This window comes from Pituophis catenifer, unplaced genomic scaffold (genome assembly GCF_029215685.1).
Source record: "Pituophis catenifer annectens isolate HBS135680 unplaced genomic scaffold, rPitCat1.0.hap2 SCAF_6, whole genome shotgun sequence".
NCBI lineage: Eukaryota > Metazoa > Chordata > Lepidosauria > Squamata > Colubridae > Pituophis > Pituophis catenifer.
In genome coordinates, this window is record NW_027256886.1 from 10,370,670 (window position 1) to 10,388,048 (window position 17,379).

A 17,379-nucleotide genomic window follows, 5' to 3' on the forward strand; every position below is an offset into this window, starting at 1 on the left:
TCAGAAATTTCAGGTTGCTCTGTGGAATTTGCTACAATAGGTTATCATTATTCTACAAGCAGAGCAAGTCAAGGTGAAATAAGCTCTTGCCAGAACAACAGATGGGAAATGCTGCAGATGACATTTTAACCCAATGTTTGGCTAATTCCCTTGCAACAAACTATTAAAAATATCTAGGGCCTTAGCATGTCAGACGCAGCATGTGGCGTGTTTAATATCATGCATTAAAATTTTTGCTTTGACAGCTGGTCCTACCATTTCTTCTTAACACAAACAGATAGTGAAATGCATGGAGCCATACAGCAAATTATGTGATACATGTAAGGCTGTGTAACACTTTGCACCCCGAAAGCAAAGGCCAGGTAACAATAGTTGGAAGTCCTCTGAAGCTAACAAATATGCACCAAACTATGAAATGTAACACATGTTGGATCCCTAATCTCAAATTATCGTCCACCCAATTAACCCCGCCATATAAAAAGCCTGCTCAAATGAGAACATTGCCGATCAGTTCCAGGAAAAGTTAAGACTCAGATGTTAGAGGGTCACTGAGGAGAGGAAATGTGCACCTTTTTCTAATGGTGATAACTTTGTTGCCGTTGTTGCTTAATGGTTTTAATCATACATTATTGAATGTATGATCATCCTGGCCATACTGTTACCCTGACAAGCACAGGCTTTTTATGGGCTCAAACCAAAGCATGGAAAACTAAAAATACAGAAAAGTGGAAATCCATTCAGTCTAGCTTTGTCCCATTACTTGGTATGGGACTACAACAACAAATGCAATGATCAAGGATCTGTATTTTTCTTGCAAAACCATCTCTGGTCATATAAGAAAAGCTTGGAAGGAGAGATTTAGCAGATTAACAGAGTTGGAAGGGACCTTGTAAATCATCTAGTCCAACCCCTGCCCAAGCAGGAGACCCTACACCATTTCTGACAGACGGCAGTCCAGTCTCTTCTTGAAAGCCTCCACTGATGAAGCTCCCACAACTTCCGAATGCAAGCTGTTCCATTGATTGATTGCTCTCACTATCAAAAAATTTATCCTTATTTCTAGGTTTGAATGTCTCCTTGATCAGTTTCCATCCATTATTCTTTGTGTAGCCTTCAGGTACTTTGGAAAATCAGTTGACACCCCCCCCTCCTCTCTGTGGCAGCCCCTCAAATATTGGAACACTGCTATCATGTCTCCCCTGGTCCTTCTCTTCACTAGACTAGCCATGCCCAGTTCCTACAACCATTCATCATATGTTTTAGCCTCCAGATAACAATAATTAGATAATTCAATAAGTCTCTTAGCAGGCTAAAGGGATCTCATTTCTGTTTTCAAGAAAGCAGAAATAGAATAGACTGATTAAAGGACTATGGGCTGTCACAAAGAAGAGGGGGTCAACCTATTCTCCAAAGTACCCAAAGGCAAGACAAGTTGCAATGAGAGATCCAACTAAGAAATAAGGAGAGAATCAAGGTGAGAATCAACCTAGAGATAAGGAAAAATTTCCTGACAATTAAAATAATCAGTGCAACAACTTGCCTCTAGACATTGTGGGTGCTCCAACACTGGAGGTTGGTTGGTTTCTTTTTTTTAAAAAAAGATTGTCTGAAATGGTATTGGGTTTTCTGCTTGAGCAGGGAGTTGGACTAGAACCATGATGGCGAACCTATGGCACGCGTGCCACAGGTGGCATGCGGAGCCATATCGGTGGGCACGTGAACTCAGATTCGGTGCATGCAGCTAATTTTTGGGCCTTCTGGGCCCACCTGAAGTAGGGAAACATGCTGTTTCCTGCCTCTGGAGGGCCTGGTGGAGGGAAGTCCCATTTTTTGCTCTCCCCAGGCTCCAGAGCCTCTCTAGGAGCCTGGTGAGGGCAAAAACAGCCCTCCCCACCCCACCCCCTGGGACCGGAAGTCAGCAAACAGGCCATTTCCAGCCTCCAAGGGCCTCCAAAGGGCCTCCCCAGGCTCCAGAGAGGCTCTGGAGCCTGGGGAGAGCAAAAAACAGGCCTACTGGGCCCACCGTGCCATCACGTGCCAAAAGCAGGGAGAGCGAGGGGTGGTCACATGCATGCGTGGGGGGCAGGGCGCATAGAATTATGGGTGTGGGCACACATGCACACAACCCCCCATGCTCCTCCCGCTTTTGGCACACGATGGCAAAAAGGTTAACCATCACTGGATTAGAAGATGCCCAAGGTCCCTTCCAATTCTGTTATTCTTCCCCATTCTTCCTATCAAAGTGACTTCCAATGATGGTAGTTAGCCACTTTTAATTTCCTTTGTTGGGGAGCAGGCATGGGGCACAGCAGTGAGGTGTGGTCTTCCCTTTTCTTCCCAGTAAAGGCTATGAAGACTATTGAGTAAAAATGTGAGTGAGTGCTGGTAGGGTATATGCTTCTACGTGTGCAAGGGGAGGAAAGCCCTATATACAAATTGCAATTTATTCAGCTTTTGAGCATCACGTTCTCTAAAGTTATATGCAGAACATGGATAATTTTTGCATGACTAGGGTACAATCTAAGCACGGTACACAAAATTGTCTGCTACAATGTCTTACCTGTCAACAACTTCTTCAGCTTCAACCTCAATAATACACGGGCAAACAATTAATACAAACTCAAGGTAAACCGCTCCAAACTCGATTGCAGAAAATACGACTTCAGCAACAGAGTGGCCAATGCCTGGAATGCTCTACCCGACTCCATTGTTACATCTTCTAACCCTCACAGCTTCAACCTTAAACTGTCTACCATAGACCTCCCCCCATTCCTAAAATGTCTGTAAGAGGAGCGTGCATAAGCGCACCAGTGTGCCTACCATCCCTGTCCTACTGTCCCCATTTATTTGTATTCATTTCTTTCGTTCATGTCCATGTTTATATTTACACCTATCTGTACATGTTTGACAAACTAATAAATAAATAAAATAAATAAATAAATAAAAATAAAATGCACTAGTGGGATGACCTAGATACCTCCAGGAACTCTACTTCATGATAATTTTAAAACTATCTGAAATTCAGAAGCTCTAGGTCATTGTGCAAACAGAATGCCCTTGTAGCTTTGTTCATTTCATCTATAAAGTTTACTGATGTGTTGCTTGCATTAATGAGATTATTTTTTAAAAAAAATTGTGTCTGTTCTACATAGGTTTGTAAAACTTTAAAAAAGATCCCACATGAAACCAAGTCAATTGTTCAAATTGTCTCATATTGGCGCAGAACAATATGTTAGCAATATAATTTTAAATTGGATGTTTTAAATTTTTGGGGTTTTAAATTAAGCCAAATTTATTTAATATTTTTAAATTATTTTAAATTGATGTTTATTCTGTTTTTAATTAGGCTGTACACCGCCCTGAGTCCTTTGGGAGAAAGGCGGTATAGAAATAAAATTATTATTATTATTATTATTATTATCTTCACTATGCTTTGGAGAATGACCGCTTCATCATGCAGAGTTCTGTGGTTATTTGACCACTTCTTGAAGGTCAGATCATTATTCTCCCATGATGGAATATGGAAAGAGTCCCAAATTTACTATAGGTGATTGTTCATGTTGCTGTATTTTTTTTAAAGTTAAAGATCCCATCTGTTCAACACTACCAAAGAGATGCAACCCTTATAAATTCTGAAAGAAATACCATCTTCATTTATGTTCACTCATCTTCTCACTTGTCAGGAAAGAAGTAAGGTAAACAGAAAAGAACTGTTTGACACAATATTGCTAAGGTTATAAGAAAAGAATAAGGATGGTCATTTCTGTTTCTATCATCTATCTGTCTGTTTATTGATCTATCATTGTCTATCATATATATAAGGGCCGAGGTGGCGCAGTAGTTAGAGTGCAGCACTGCAGGCTATTTCAGCTGATTGCTAGCTGCAATTCAGCAGTTCAGATCTCACCGGCTCAAGGTTGGCTCAGCCTTCCCTCCTTCCTAGGTGGGTAAAATGAGGACCCAGATTGTTGGGGGCGATATGCTAACTCTGTAAACCGCTTAGAGAGGGCTGTAAAAGCACTATGAAGCGGTATATAAGTCTAAGTGCTATTGCTATTTGTCTACAGTATATTCTCTCTCTCTCTCTCTCTCTCTCTCTCTCTCTCTCATCTATCTATTGTCTATCTCTCTCATTTATATCACTTTCTCTCTCATATATCTCAGCTTTCTAACTATGGATGAAAGCATTGCATTAAACTGTTTCATTTTGTCAACATTTTCTGAATATATCACAAGTGGTTGAATCATAAACCATAATTAGCATATCATAACTGGCTGGTTTAACACAAAAAACTATGCCAAAATCAAGCAAATCATTTCAAGGCTTTCCACAATGTGTGAATGCAGCCTGAATCTCCCATTGGATGGCCAATAGCATCTTGGAAGTTTACTAGCAGGACAGAAATAATCTATGATTGCTCCCCAAGCCGCTGATAATTAGGATTTGATGCCTTTGATTGTGGCAGATCTATGAAGCTGTAAGCACTGGGAAACACTAAACAATACTCTCTATTGTCTGAGTACATCTAGTTACTTTCTGAACTGGTTCTAAATTGGTTACTATCCATCTATCCAAATATGTGTTTTAATAGTGATGCTTATTGTGTGCAAATTTCTGTACTATGAGATATTCTCACTGGAAGATTTTGGAGATTCTGGCTCAGCTGTTTCCTTTCCTTTCTTCCTTCCTTTTCATTTCATGGTATTTTTCTCCCCCAGCTGGGTCCTGTGTGAAATGTATTAATCCACCTGCATATACAAATTTGGTGTGTTCACACTACAATCTTGAACAAATTACTTAAAGACTTCACAGCCACATAACAAGCCAAGCCTATTTACATTTTGATTCATTTCTTGCTCTCATTTTATTTGGTTGCTTAGCATTTTTGTGAACCCAGCCTGTTGGTTTAGTTGTTGGTTTTGATGTAGAAACTGGGTCAATTCATTGATCAGGTTAAGCATGTGGTGCAAATACAGCCTTTGGCAGTAACTGGGGAAAAAAATTTAAAAAAGAAGATGCTCAATATGACTTGAACCAAGGACTGACAAAGTGATGCCTTGGGACTCCTTTTCTACCACCGAGACAAATTCTCTGCTCTTTCTCACTGTCTTTAATTGTAATAGGATTGACTTTAAATAAGCAGGAAGTTGGAAATAAAAATGCAAAAGGTGCAAAACTCCATAACCATTCTTAGGAAATAAACATGTGGAATATTGAAAAACACTCATGGAAACACAAAAAACACTCATGCATTAATCATGAAATAAAATTAATCCCGGTGGTCTTCCGGGTGCGATTCAAGGTGTTAGTTATCACCTTTAAAGCGCTCCATGGCTTAGGGACCTGGGTACCTACGAGACCGTCTTTTGCCACCAATAGCCTCCCACCGACCAGTTCGTTCTCACAGGGAGGGACTACTCAGGGTACCGTCAGTCAAATTATGCCGACTGGCGACTCCCAGGGGGAGGGCCTTCTCTGTGAGGGCTCCAACCCTTTGGAATGAACTGCCCCCGGAGATACGATATATCCCTGATCTCTGTGCTTTCCGCCGTGCCCTCAAAACCTTGATGTTCCAACAAGCAGGGCTAAACATATGAACATGTGAATGTTTTTACAATGTTATCTAATTTTAGGTTCTATTTAATTGGGCCAAACTATGTTATAATAATAATTTTAATTAGCAATTTTATGATGTTTGTGTATCTATATTTTTCTTGACTGTACACCGCCTTGAGTCCTACGGGAGAAAGGCAGTATAGAAATATAATAAATAAATAAATAAATAAATAAATAAATAAATAAATAAATAAATAAATAAATAAATAAATAAATAAATAAATAAATAAAATCTCCAGAACCGTAAAGCCTACAAACTTGAAATTTGCCACGTATGTTCCTCTTGGCTTCTGGGTGCTCACTAAGAAAGGATTTTTCTAAATAACCATCAGAACATTAGTATTTCCTATATTATTATAACACGCTCTGATGCTAATTAGTTAGACATTCTACTCCCCCTCCCAACTTGAAAATAACTCTGGAGAGAATGGGATAGCATAGGACAGGCTTCTGTGGGGCAAGCCTCATGGAGAGAAGGGGCTAGAAAGCCTGAGGGAGAAAAGGGGATAGGATAGGAGACGTTTCTGTGGGACACGGCTGAGGGAGAGAAGGGGAGAGGAGAGGCTTCTGTGGGGCCAGCCTGAGGGAGAGAAGGGGAGAGGAGAGGGGAGGATTAAAGTTGCAAGTGTCGATTTATCAAGCCTGATCACATAATTTCGTAGCGAAGCACTGGGATCCAGCTAGTGTTGGAATACACACAATTGGAATATTGTATCCAGTTTTGGTCGCTACGATATAAAAAAGAAGTTGAGACTCTAGAAAGAGTGCAGAGAAGAGCAACAAAGATGACTGGGGGACTATAGGTTAAAGCAAGACAGGAGAAATTTCCTGACAGTGAGATCAATTAACCAGTGGAATGGCTTGCCTTCAGAAATGCTTCAGAAGTGCTCCATCATTGGAGGTTTTTAAAGAAGAGATTGGACAGCCATTTGTCCAGAATGGTGTAGGGTCTCCTGCTTGTGCAGGAGGTTAAAACTAAAAGGCCTCCAGGGTCCTTTCCAAGTCTGTTATTTTTTTATTATGATACATGGTTTTTATACCAACCATTGGTGATAGTTATAGTGTGAAAACACCTCTAATTCAACAGGGCCAATAGGAAGCTTCTATGATAGTGACTGTCTTAAAGTGGAGAATTCTCAGTCTATGTTCTGATCATGCCCATTATGGCGGCCATTTTGGAAGAGTGTGACATTCTCTTTATATTCTAAAATTCCTAACCAGTTTAAACTATTATTCAAACCAACAGTTTAAAAATAAATATAATCTTATAATTATATAGTTATAGCATATTGTAGCATTTTTAAACTGTTGGTTTGAATAATAGTTACACTCAGAGGTGGGCTTCAGCCAGATCGGACCAGTTCAGGCGAACCGGTTGTTACAATTCTGTGCAGTTCGGCAAAGTGGCAAATTGCATCACTGACTGGCCCCTCCCCTCCCACTCACTCCTTATCATGCCTTGCCTGCCTTGGGTGATGCCTAGAGTCACACCCGCGGCATAGCTGCTGCTGCTCTCTGGTTCCCTCACTTGCCTCAACCACGTGGCCCAGCTGATCTCTGCCTGGTGAGTCTTCCTTTGCTCCACACCCAGCTACTTCCCATGTGGCACCCGTGGCCCAGCCATGCTTGGCTGCCTTTCCTGTGATCCCCGCAGCCAAGCCCACTTGCCTGCCACTGCCTCCTCATTGCCTACTCTCTGGCAAACAATGGATGTTGCAGAGATAGGGTGATTTCCTATGTACCATTCCGAGCCCTTTCCCCCCACTCTCAGGCTGACAAAATAAAAGCCCATCTAAAGATCGTGACTGCCTGCCGAGCACATTTTGTCATCCCAAGGGAGGGGGGATAGGAATGGTACGTAGGAAATTGCCCTGTCTCTGCAGCATCGGCCCTCCTGCACTGCCCCACCTTGCCATGAGTGACATGATCTCCCAATAAACAGAAGATGTCCAACATAAAATAAATGAACACAGCTTTCATGATCAGGTTGTTTTTTTTTTCTCTTAAGCTTAGGAAATCTGTTCTGTACTTATTGGAGACGATTTTGCTCATTTCTAATATACTAAGCTACTGTACATCTTGTCAACGTAGATTTAATTTAAGGTTTAATAAGATACTTATTTGACATATCGTTAGCTAAATGGCACATACTAATGTGAGGGAAGATATTTAACAATGTTTGCAACCAACCAATTTTACAGGATGTGGTGAAACCTAGGTAAATGTTCTGAAGCACTGTTACTTAATGTAAAATAAGTATCATAATGGTATATGGTTCTTTTCCTTTTATTGAATTTTGAATTGCCCTCCATGTTAATACCAGATGAATAACGCAGACTTTGCTTCATTTTGACACTATACGATGGAATGTAGCATTAACTGTAAATCTATCATCATATTTCATGATGTAGATTTTGTAATAGGATTTAGAAATCAGAAATTAAATTTCTAAAGACCCTATCAAGTTCCAATAAAACAACTGTTTCCATAAATGAAGCCTAAACTGATAATTGGTCCTCTGATAATTAAAAAAAAAATGAACTGGGAAAACTGTCAGTTGGCCGCAACTGTTAATATCTCACAATGAAAATATCTAAGTAGCGTTGTGAAGTATGCATTTAGTAAGATGGGCCCTAATAAGAAGTACTGGTAGCATCAGAACCAGAAGTAGGATTCAGCTGGTTCTGTCCGGTTTGTGGGAACTGGAAGTGGTGACTGCGGGACACTCTGCCCACCTGCTTGGATGTAATGCATGAGTAATGCACATGCGTGGAAGGCTGTGCACATGCACAGAGGAGGTGCGTGCGAGCGAAGCGAGTTCACATTTGCGAACAGGTAGGGAAGGTAAGTGAATCCCACCATCCTTTTCAGCCCCATGATTCTATGTTTTATGTTCAAGCAGAAGAACCTATCCATCCAAACTACCTTTGATTGAAGGTTTTATTGAAGATGCTGGCTTGGCCTGTACTTTACAAGTGCAAGACAGATTAGAATGAAGGGAATAAGGATGAATAGAAAGTTGCAGACCCTAAAATCTTGGCATATATATTATTAACAGAGAATGACAATTTGTTATTTATACCCACAAACTGGGTCCTCATTTTACCTACCTCAAAAGGATGGAAGGCTGAGTCAACCTTGAGGCTGGTGAGATTTGAACTTGCAGTAATTGCAGGCAGCTGGTGTTACTTAAGAGTGCTTTTGTCTGCTGCGCCACCAAGGCTCTTAACTTGTTAAGTGAATCTCTGCAATTGTTCAGTTACATGAGTCGCGGTGGCACAGTGGTTAGAATGCAGTACTGCAGGCCACTTCTGCTGAGTGCCAGCTGCCAACAGTTTGGCAGTTCGACTCTCACCAGGCTCAAGCTTTCCATCCTTCCGAGGTCGGTAAAATGAGGACCCAGATTGTTGGGGGAAAATATGCTGACTCTGTAAACTGCTTAGAGAGGGCGGTATATAAGTTTAAGCACTAAGTTCTATTGCTACATTGTTCTTGCAAAGTGAATCTGGCTTCCTCATTGATTTTGTTTGTCAGAAACTCACAAAAGATGATCACATGATCCCGGGACACTGCAACCGCCATAAATATGAGTCAGGTATCAAGCGGCTGAATTTTGATCATGTGACCATGGGGATGCTGCAACGGTTGTAACGTTCAAGTCACTTTTTTCAGTTGTGTTGTCAATAAACAAATTGTCATTAAATGGTCATTAAACAAACCACTGTACAGGATTTATAAGCACACCGGAAGTTGTTCATAGAAACATTAACAGAACTGGAGTAAAATTGTCAGAGAGAGCTGAGGTGGATCTTCTGATCCATATTACCGCCTGAGGATCATGAGGGAATTATTAATTTACCTCAGGTTAAATAAAATCTGTGCTCTGTCCAGGAACATTGAGAACTGGGTAAGATGACTAAATCAGGCCTTTAGGCTGACACGTTTTTATAAAAATAAGAAATAGGCATTGCTTCTCTTTCAAAAGCATCTTGCATCTCAAAGAACAAGTGCCTGGGTAGGTGGGAGGACCACTTGACAGAAAAATATCCTCAAGGTAAATTGCATAGGAATGAATCATTAGGTAGACATGCTGATACAATACAGAAGAAAGTCACAAGTCAAGCATTTGCAAAGAATGAATCCAGTGAACCAAACTCATATGTTGCAGAGAACTGCAGAATCAATTCAAAATTGACTCATGAGGTGTATATGAATAGTGAGGCCTCTTCATATTTCTTTAGCAATCTAGATTGCTTTCCGACATGGCTATAAATTGGAAAGATGTAGTATACTGCTGATGATGCCGTGCTTTCTGCAGGTAAAGGTTCAATTTGCTTAAATCAGGGTTTCTCAAACTTGGCAACTTTAAGATGTGTGGACTTCAACTCCCAGAATTCCCCTGAACCAGCCACACCAACAATTATTTGACTTTGGAATCAATGAATCAAAGCCAACAACAAGGCAGGAAGATAGTTTAATGAAAAGAAAGACTAGGGGAGACATGATAGCAGTGTTCCAATATCTCAGGGGCTGCCACAAAGAAGAGGGAGTCAAGCTATTCTCCAAAGCACCTGACAAGAAGGACAAGAAGCGATGGGTGGAAACTAATCAAGGAGAGAAGCAACTTAGAACTAAGGAGAAATTTCCTGATAGTTAGAACAATTAATCAGTGGAACAACAGAAGTTGTGAATGCTCCAACACTGGAAATTTTTAAGAAGATGTTGGATAACCATTTGTCTGAAGTGGTGTAGGGTTTCCTGCCTAAGCAGGGGATTGGACTAGAAGACCTCCAAGGTCCCTTGGAAGGAACTTCGGAGGTCTTCTAGTCCAACCACCTATTGAGGCAGGAAATCCTATACCATTTCAGACAAATGGTTGTCCAATCTCTTCTTAGGAACTTTCAGTGTTGGAGCATCCACAATTTTAGAGGTTAAGTTGTTAAGGTTAAGTTGTTCCACTGATTAATTGTTCTAACTGTCAGGAAATTTCTCCTTAGTTCTAAGTTGCTTCTCTCCTTGATTAGTTTCCACCCATTGCTTCTTGTCCTGCCTTCAGATGCTTTGGACAAATGGTTACTCCCTCTTCTTTGTGGCAGCCACTCAAATATTGGAACACTGCTATCATGTCATCCCTAGTGCTTCTTTTCATTAAACTTGACATACCCAATTCCTGCAACGTTCTTCGTATGTTTTGGCCTCCAGTCCCTTAATCATCTTTGTTGCTCTTCTCTGCACTCTTTCTAAAGCCTCAACATCTTTTTAATCTTGTGGTGCCCAAAACTGGATGCAATATTCCAAGTGTGGTGGAAGAACTATTTGTATATATTTTGCCTTCTTGTACATTCTCATCCCATTTTTCATTAGAGTCAATAAACATAAAATTAGTGTAGAGAAAACCCTTCACTGGCCCTTTTCATTCCTTCTTTGGCATCACTTTGCATGTTTCCAATTGGTCAAATTGATATTTTTAGGGTTGTCATCACTTCAGGTCCTGCTGCTTGTTTCTGCCACATTTCTTCACCCATCTGGTAATAGAGTAGATACATACCATTTTTGTCTGGTTTAGAAAACTCTGTGGGCTTTCATACTTTTACTTAAAATATAGCCAGAATACAGCTATTTATTGCTTCCTAATAAAAGATTTTCTTCTTTTAAAAGATAAGGTGGGTGTACAGAAATCCTTCTCTAAGTTGGTCTTTTATCTGTTATTTCTCTCTGCACAAAATTCTCCTATATAACTCTAAAAAAATCCTATTGTAATAGAAACTCATTTTATTAGGTATTTGAAAGCATAAAATACATTGAAAACAGAAGAGCTGCAAGCTGGCATTTGTTATTTGAGATGTATTCATTCTTTAACAAATGAGAAGCCCTGGCTACCAGAACAGCTTGGACCTACCACAATTTCAGTTTTTATTAGTGTTATCAAATCTGGTTTGCAAAAATCTGGCTGAACACTGGAAATACAGTGGTGGGATTCGAATTTTTTTACTACCAGTTCTTTGGGCATAGCTTGATGGGCGTAGCAGGGGAAGGATAGTGTAAAATCTCCATTCCCACCCTACTCCAGGGGAAGGATACTATAAAATCTCCATTCCCACCCCACTCCAGAGAAAGGTTACTGCAAAATCCCCATTTCCTCCTGATCAGCTGGGACTCGGGAGGCAGAGAATAGATGGAGGCGGGGCCAGCCAGAGGTAGTATTTACCGGTTCTCCGAACTACTCAAAATTTCTGCTACTTGTTCTCCAGAACTGGTCAGAAACTGCTGAATATCACCTCTGAAATACTACCTCTTTGTTACCTTCTAATTTTGTGCTTATTGTTATCTCTCAATTCTTCTGTCTTGGCTTTCGTAGCTTCAAGAGTTTATTAGCTATCTTGGTTGTAAAAGTGAGACTATACAGTATATATATAATTTGTGTCTGTGTTTGTCTGTTTCCCCCTGTCTTCCATCCTTCAAATGGAGGAGAAACCAAGACACAGGCAATATTATCATTTTCTGCAGACAGGATTAAATCATTTCCATAATTTACAGTGACACAACTTGATGGCATTAGAATCACAAAAGTTAAAGCTGACAGAAGTAGGTGATGTGTGACCTTTTCTAATCAATTTTGGCCTCTGTTTCTTTTGAAAAGAAAGATCTTTAGTAACTGAGGTTCATATTCCATGGAAGGTCTATGTGAACGTCAGTATATCAATAGTTTTAATATTTATTTGTTTGTTTGTTTTAATTTATATGCTGCCCACTGTTGAGTGATGCTGGGTAACTTAAAAGGTAAAGGTAAAGGTTTCCCTCACACATATGTGATAGTCGTTCCCGACTCTAGGAGGCAGTGCTCATCTCCGTTTCAAAGCCAAAGAGCCAGCGCTGTCCAAAGACGTCTCCGTGGTCATGTGGCTGGCACGACTAAATGCCAGAGGCGCCCGGAATGCTGTTACCTTTTCACCAAAGGTGGCCCCTATTTTTCTACTTGCATTTTTTACTTGATTTCAAACTGCTAGGTTGGCAGAAGCTGGGACAAGTAACGGGAGCTCACCCCGTTACGCGGCACTAGGGATTCGAACCACTGAACTGCCAACCTTTTGATCGACAAGCTCAGTGTCTTAGCCACTGAGCCACCGCATCTGTACACCACGTCTGGATAGCTTACAACAACATAAAAACAGCAATATAAAACATTAAAATGTTAAGACAATAATCTTTTTCTTCTTAATAGAATAGAATAGAATAACAGAGTTGGAAGGGACCTTGGAGGTCTTCTAGTCCAACCACCTGCCCAGGCAGGAAACCCTACACCACTTCAGACAAATGGTTATCCAACATCTTCTTAAAAACATCTTCTTCCTGGCATTATTCCCGCACTATGGCAGGGTCCACTTATAAAAATGTTAAGACATTAAAGCATTGAACGTTAACATTAATATCATCACTAATAGAATACATTAATATTATTAAATAAATCTGCTTTTCTCATATGACTATTATTTCAAATAGAAACCTGTCATTGAATATGACATTTCCATATATATTTCTCAGCATTTGTTCATGTGTTGATTTTGATTCTTTTTCCCTATTGTATTGGCTCATTTTTATATCAGTTCCAAAATCTCTTCAGTAAACAAAAAGACTACACAAAAAAATGCGGGTTTTTTTTTAGTATTTTTTTTAAAAAATACACACATTAATCCTGTGTATAATGATTGTAGACATATTAATGAGATATTTGAATTGCTAATCACATCAAAAAAATCTGCATTTTTCAGGGCTGAAATGAATTCTGGTTCACCCACAGGTTCAGAAGGTACAATTTAGTACATTGATATAAAAGATTTTGCTGAAGAGCTTTCTTTCAATTGCTCCCTAATTAAAATTAGACATGACAGAATCAAAAGTTTATTCACTATGCAGTTTGGACAAATTGTTGATATCCAGGGGTTGGTTCTACTTACCTTTACTACTGGTTCGCAACGGGATCGTTCGCTCGCGCGCCTTGCTTCTGTGCATGCGCAGATTGCCGATAATGACATCTGGGCCAGTGGGCGTGGCCTCCCGCCAGTTTTACTACTGGTTCTTGCGAACTGGTCTGAACCGGGGGTAACCCACCACTGTTGATATCCGATCACCTTCTGAATGTTCCCAGAGATTATAAGGAGCAATAAAGAAAGCTAAAAAACTGCCATTGTCCTAAACTATTATATAACCTAAGAAGCTGGCACAGGAAAAGCTGGGTTGAAACAAGAGTTGAATTGAGCAGAGAAATTTTGCATCATTTTGTTCTACTAGTCCTCATTATTTAGCCTAATTTAGCCTAAAAATGACTCAAAGGAGAATTGAGCCTCCTTGGGGGTAGAAGATCAGTGGTGGGTTTCATATATTCTTAGCACTGGTTCGCCCACGCTTGCTTCATCTGCACCTTCCACACAGGCGCCCAGCCTTTCGCACATGCACTTTTTCTCATATGCTCGCCTTCTGCGCATGTGCGCAGCCTCAAAAACGTGGATAAATAGGATGGCATTATGCTGGGGCGGGGAGCAGGGGCGGGGGGCGGGGGGGCGTGCCCAGCTGCAGTCACTGCTACCAGTTCACCCAAATTGGTCCAAACCGGCTGAATACCACCTCTGTAGAAGATGATATGCTTAAATAAGTCATAAGGTGACCAAAGTTTTTCACTAGATAATTCTATCTCCAGTATAGTAATAGCACTTAGACTTATACACCACTTTACAGTGCTTTACTGCCTCTGTAAGTGATTTACAGAATCAGCATATTGCCCCAACAATCTGGGTCCTCATTTTACTGACCTCAGATGGATGGAAGGCTGTGTCAACTGGGAGTCAGTCAGGATTGAACTGCTGGCAGTTGGCAGAATTAGCCTGCAATACTGCATTCTAACCACTGCGCCACCACAGCCCTTAAGATGGAACTCTCCTGGGCTTCTACACTTGAATCGAATCCCAAGAAGAGATGTCATGAGGAAATGCTTCCTTCATTATTAGAGTGAGTCTCTTTACTAAGGAAGTCTCCTTGAGATATTGTTGGTAAGCCTTTCTGTCCATCGAAGAAAATGATCTGCCTACTTTCTCCACCTACCAATTTGCTAGAGAACTTCAAAAGGCCATCTGTAATTTCAAAAAGTATAGCAAGAAAACTACCTGACCATGATTGTCCCAAAGGTCCTTTTTTCAAGAGGCAATTGAACTTTGGTTTTTCTTTGAAGACTTTTTGCTTCTCATCCAAGAACTGGATGGTGGGGAATCAAAGGATTTATATTCCTTGCAGACAGCTGGACATTTGCATTCTTTTAGTTGTTGTTGTTGTTAAGGTCACCTGGTGATTTATCTGTGTCATCAGGGTCACCCAAGTGGTACAAATTAGTCTGGAGCTTTCTTGTTGAACTGTTGAAGCTCCTTGGATGAGAAATGAAATGTCTTCAAAGAAAAACCAGAAAGTCCAGTTGCCTCTTGAAAAAAAGCACCTTTGGGACAACCATGGATGACTGAACTTCTCCATAGATATTTACCAGATCATGGTCAAGTGGCCATCAGGAGTCAGAACGTAACTTAGTAATGCGCTAGGCTTATTACTGTGATAAAATAATGAAACGATAAATGAAACAAATGGCTTACATTAGCAAAATACAAACTTGTCTTCGGAAGTTGTGGGAGCTTCATCACTTGAGATTTCAAGAAAAGATTGGACTGCCATTTGTCAGAAATGGTGTAGGGTTTCCTACTTAAGCAGGGGGTTGGACTAGATGACCTATAAGGTGCCTTCCAACTCTATTAATCTGTTATCTGTTAAAACTAAAATAGTCTTAATTCTCCCAAATCCTTTCCAGAAAAAGCTTGCCCTGGTCAAGGCACATGACATGGCTATATTCATCTGGCATTATTATCTCATTCAGTTCAAATGATAAATGGTTAACTTCAAGCTACCAAAGGTTGACCACTCTATCTTCAGTCTGGTTTGAAAGAAAAACCTCAGTCATGTCACTGGTTTGAGGAGAGCTTATAGTAAGTCATTGTCAACCATTTTCCTAAGTAACGAAGTGTTGCATTATTTCTCCAGTCTCCCTTGAGAGATTTATCTGCAGAACTGGTTCACAGAATCCATGACTGTCTGTTTAATTTTTAAACTAAAGTCGTCCATTGACAATCTTCCCTTCTTTTTCATTTCAATCAAAATGTCGATAGAATCAATTGCTCTGAAGAAAATTGAATCGCTGATGGGCTGTGGGTGGTTTTTCCTCTTCATGCCTAGTTTTTTTTGTTTTTTGTTTTGCTTTTTTGGGGGGAATTACTTGCCTTTCCCATAAAAATAGTGGCTGTTGTTCTGCAAATTAATATTCCACTTGTGTTTAATTCTTAAAAAATTAGGTGAAGCAATAACCCAGCAAAACACAATGAGATTTCACCAGCTTTTCTAGGCATGTGATAGATAATTGGAAGTCATATGTAAATGAAGACATTATTTTATTATTACAGCAGTCAAAATTACCCAGTCCAGTAAGACCTACCTGGTAGGTTGTGTAATAATAATAATAATAATAATAATAATAATAATAATAATAATAATAATAATAATAATAATAAACAACATAAGAATTTTACAAAACACATCAAGAAATTGCAGCTTCCTGCAATAACACCAGCGGAACTGCAAAAAACAGCGCTATTTGGAACATCGTACATCTTAAGAAGGTACTTCGTTGATACCTAGGATGCTGGCAGCAACCTCTATCAACCATTAGCACCAGTCAATGGTATTTATGATACATTTCTAAATGTTCAGTTGACTGAGTTTCATGTTTAATGAATAAAAGAGATAATAAAAATAATAATTGTGATATCCGTTGTCATAGGGGCACTTGGCACCATGTCCAAGAATTTTACACAGTGCATCAAGAAATTGCAACTTCCTGCAATAACACCAGTGGAACTGCAAAAAACTGCACTACTAGGAACATTGTATATCTTAAGAAGGTACTTGGTTGATACTTAGGACACAGGCAGCAACCCGTATCAGCCATTAGCACCAGTCAATGGTATTTGTGATGCATTTTTGAATATTCTGTTGACTGAGTTTCATGTTTAATGAATTAATTAATAGCCATTTATGCAAAACCTGCAGTCATTGAGGAACAACGTGATTCTTGAGAAATCTCTTACCAAAGACCACCTGAAATTTGCCATCAGCAGTTTAAAGCAAAATCTGGTGCACCACATGTTCTCTGAGGTAGACAGGAAACATTGTCTCAATAGAAATGTTTCCCATTTGCAAAAATGCTGGGGAGAGTGACATATTTCTTGCCCATCATGTCCAAGTGACAGATTAATTTAGGCGTCCTCTATGGCAGATGCTGAGATGCAGAACATGATAGAAGGTGTTTGCTTTGCTCATTAGCCTAGTCTACTACACTTAGTTGTCCCATCCTATTTCGTCCCACACTGTCCCATCCTTACGAGTCTCTTGGACAGGAGGAGAAGGACTTGTCCTTCCCAGTGATGCTGTTGATGTAGATTTTAAGGATATAAATCCAGAACCATACTCACCAACATGAAGACGGTCTCTCACAGAAGTGTCTACAGAATCCAAAATTCTCATCAAAATGACAATAGCAGAACACTCTCCTGTGGTGCAATTTCCTTTTCATAGTTATACTGTATGTGACATCATAACACATGAACTAAAGGGGTCAGTATAGTAAAATAACACCACTTTTTAAATTCCACCCACAAGCGCCTCTTCATTGATGT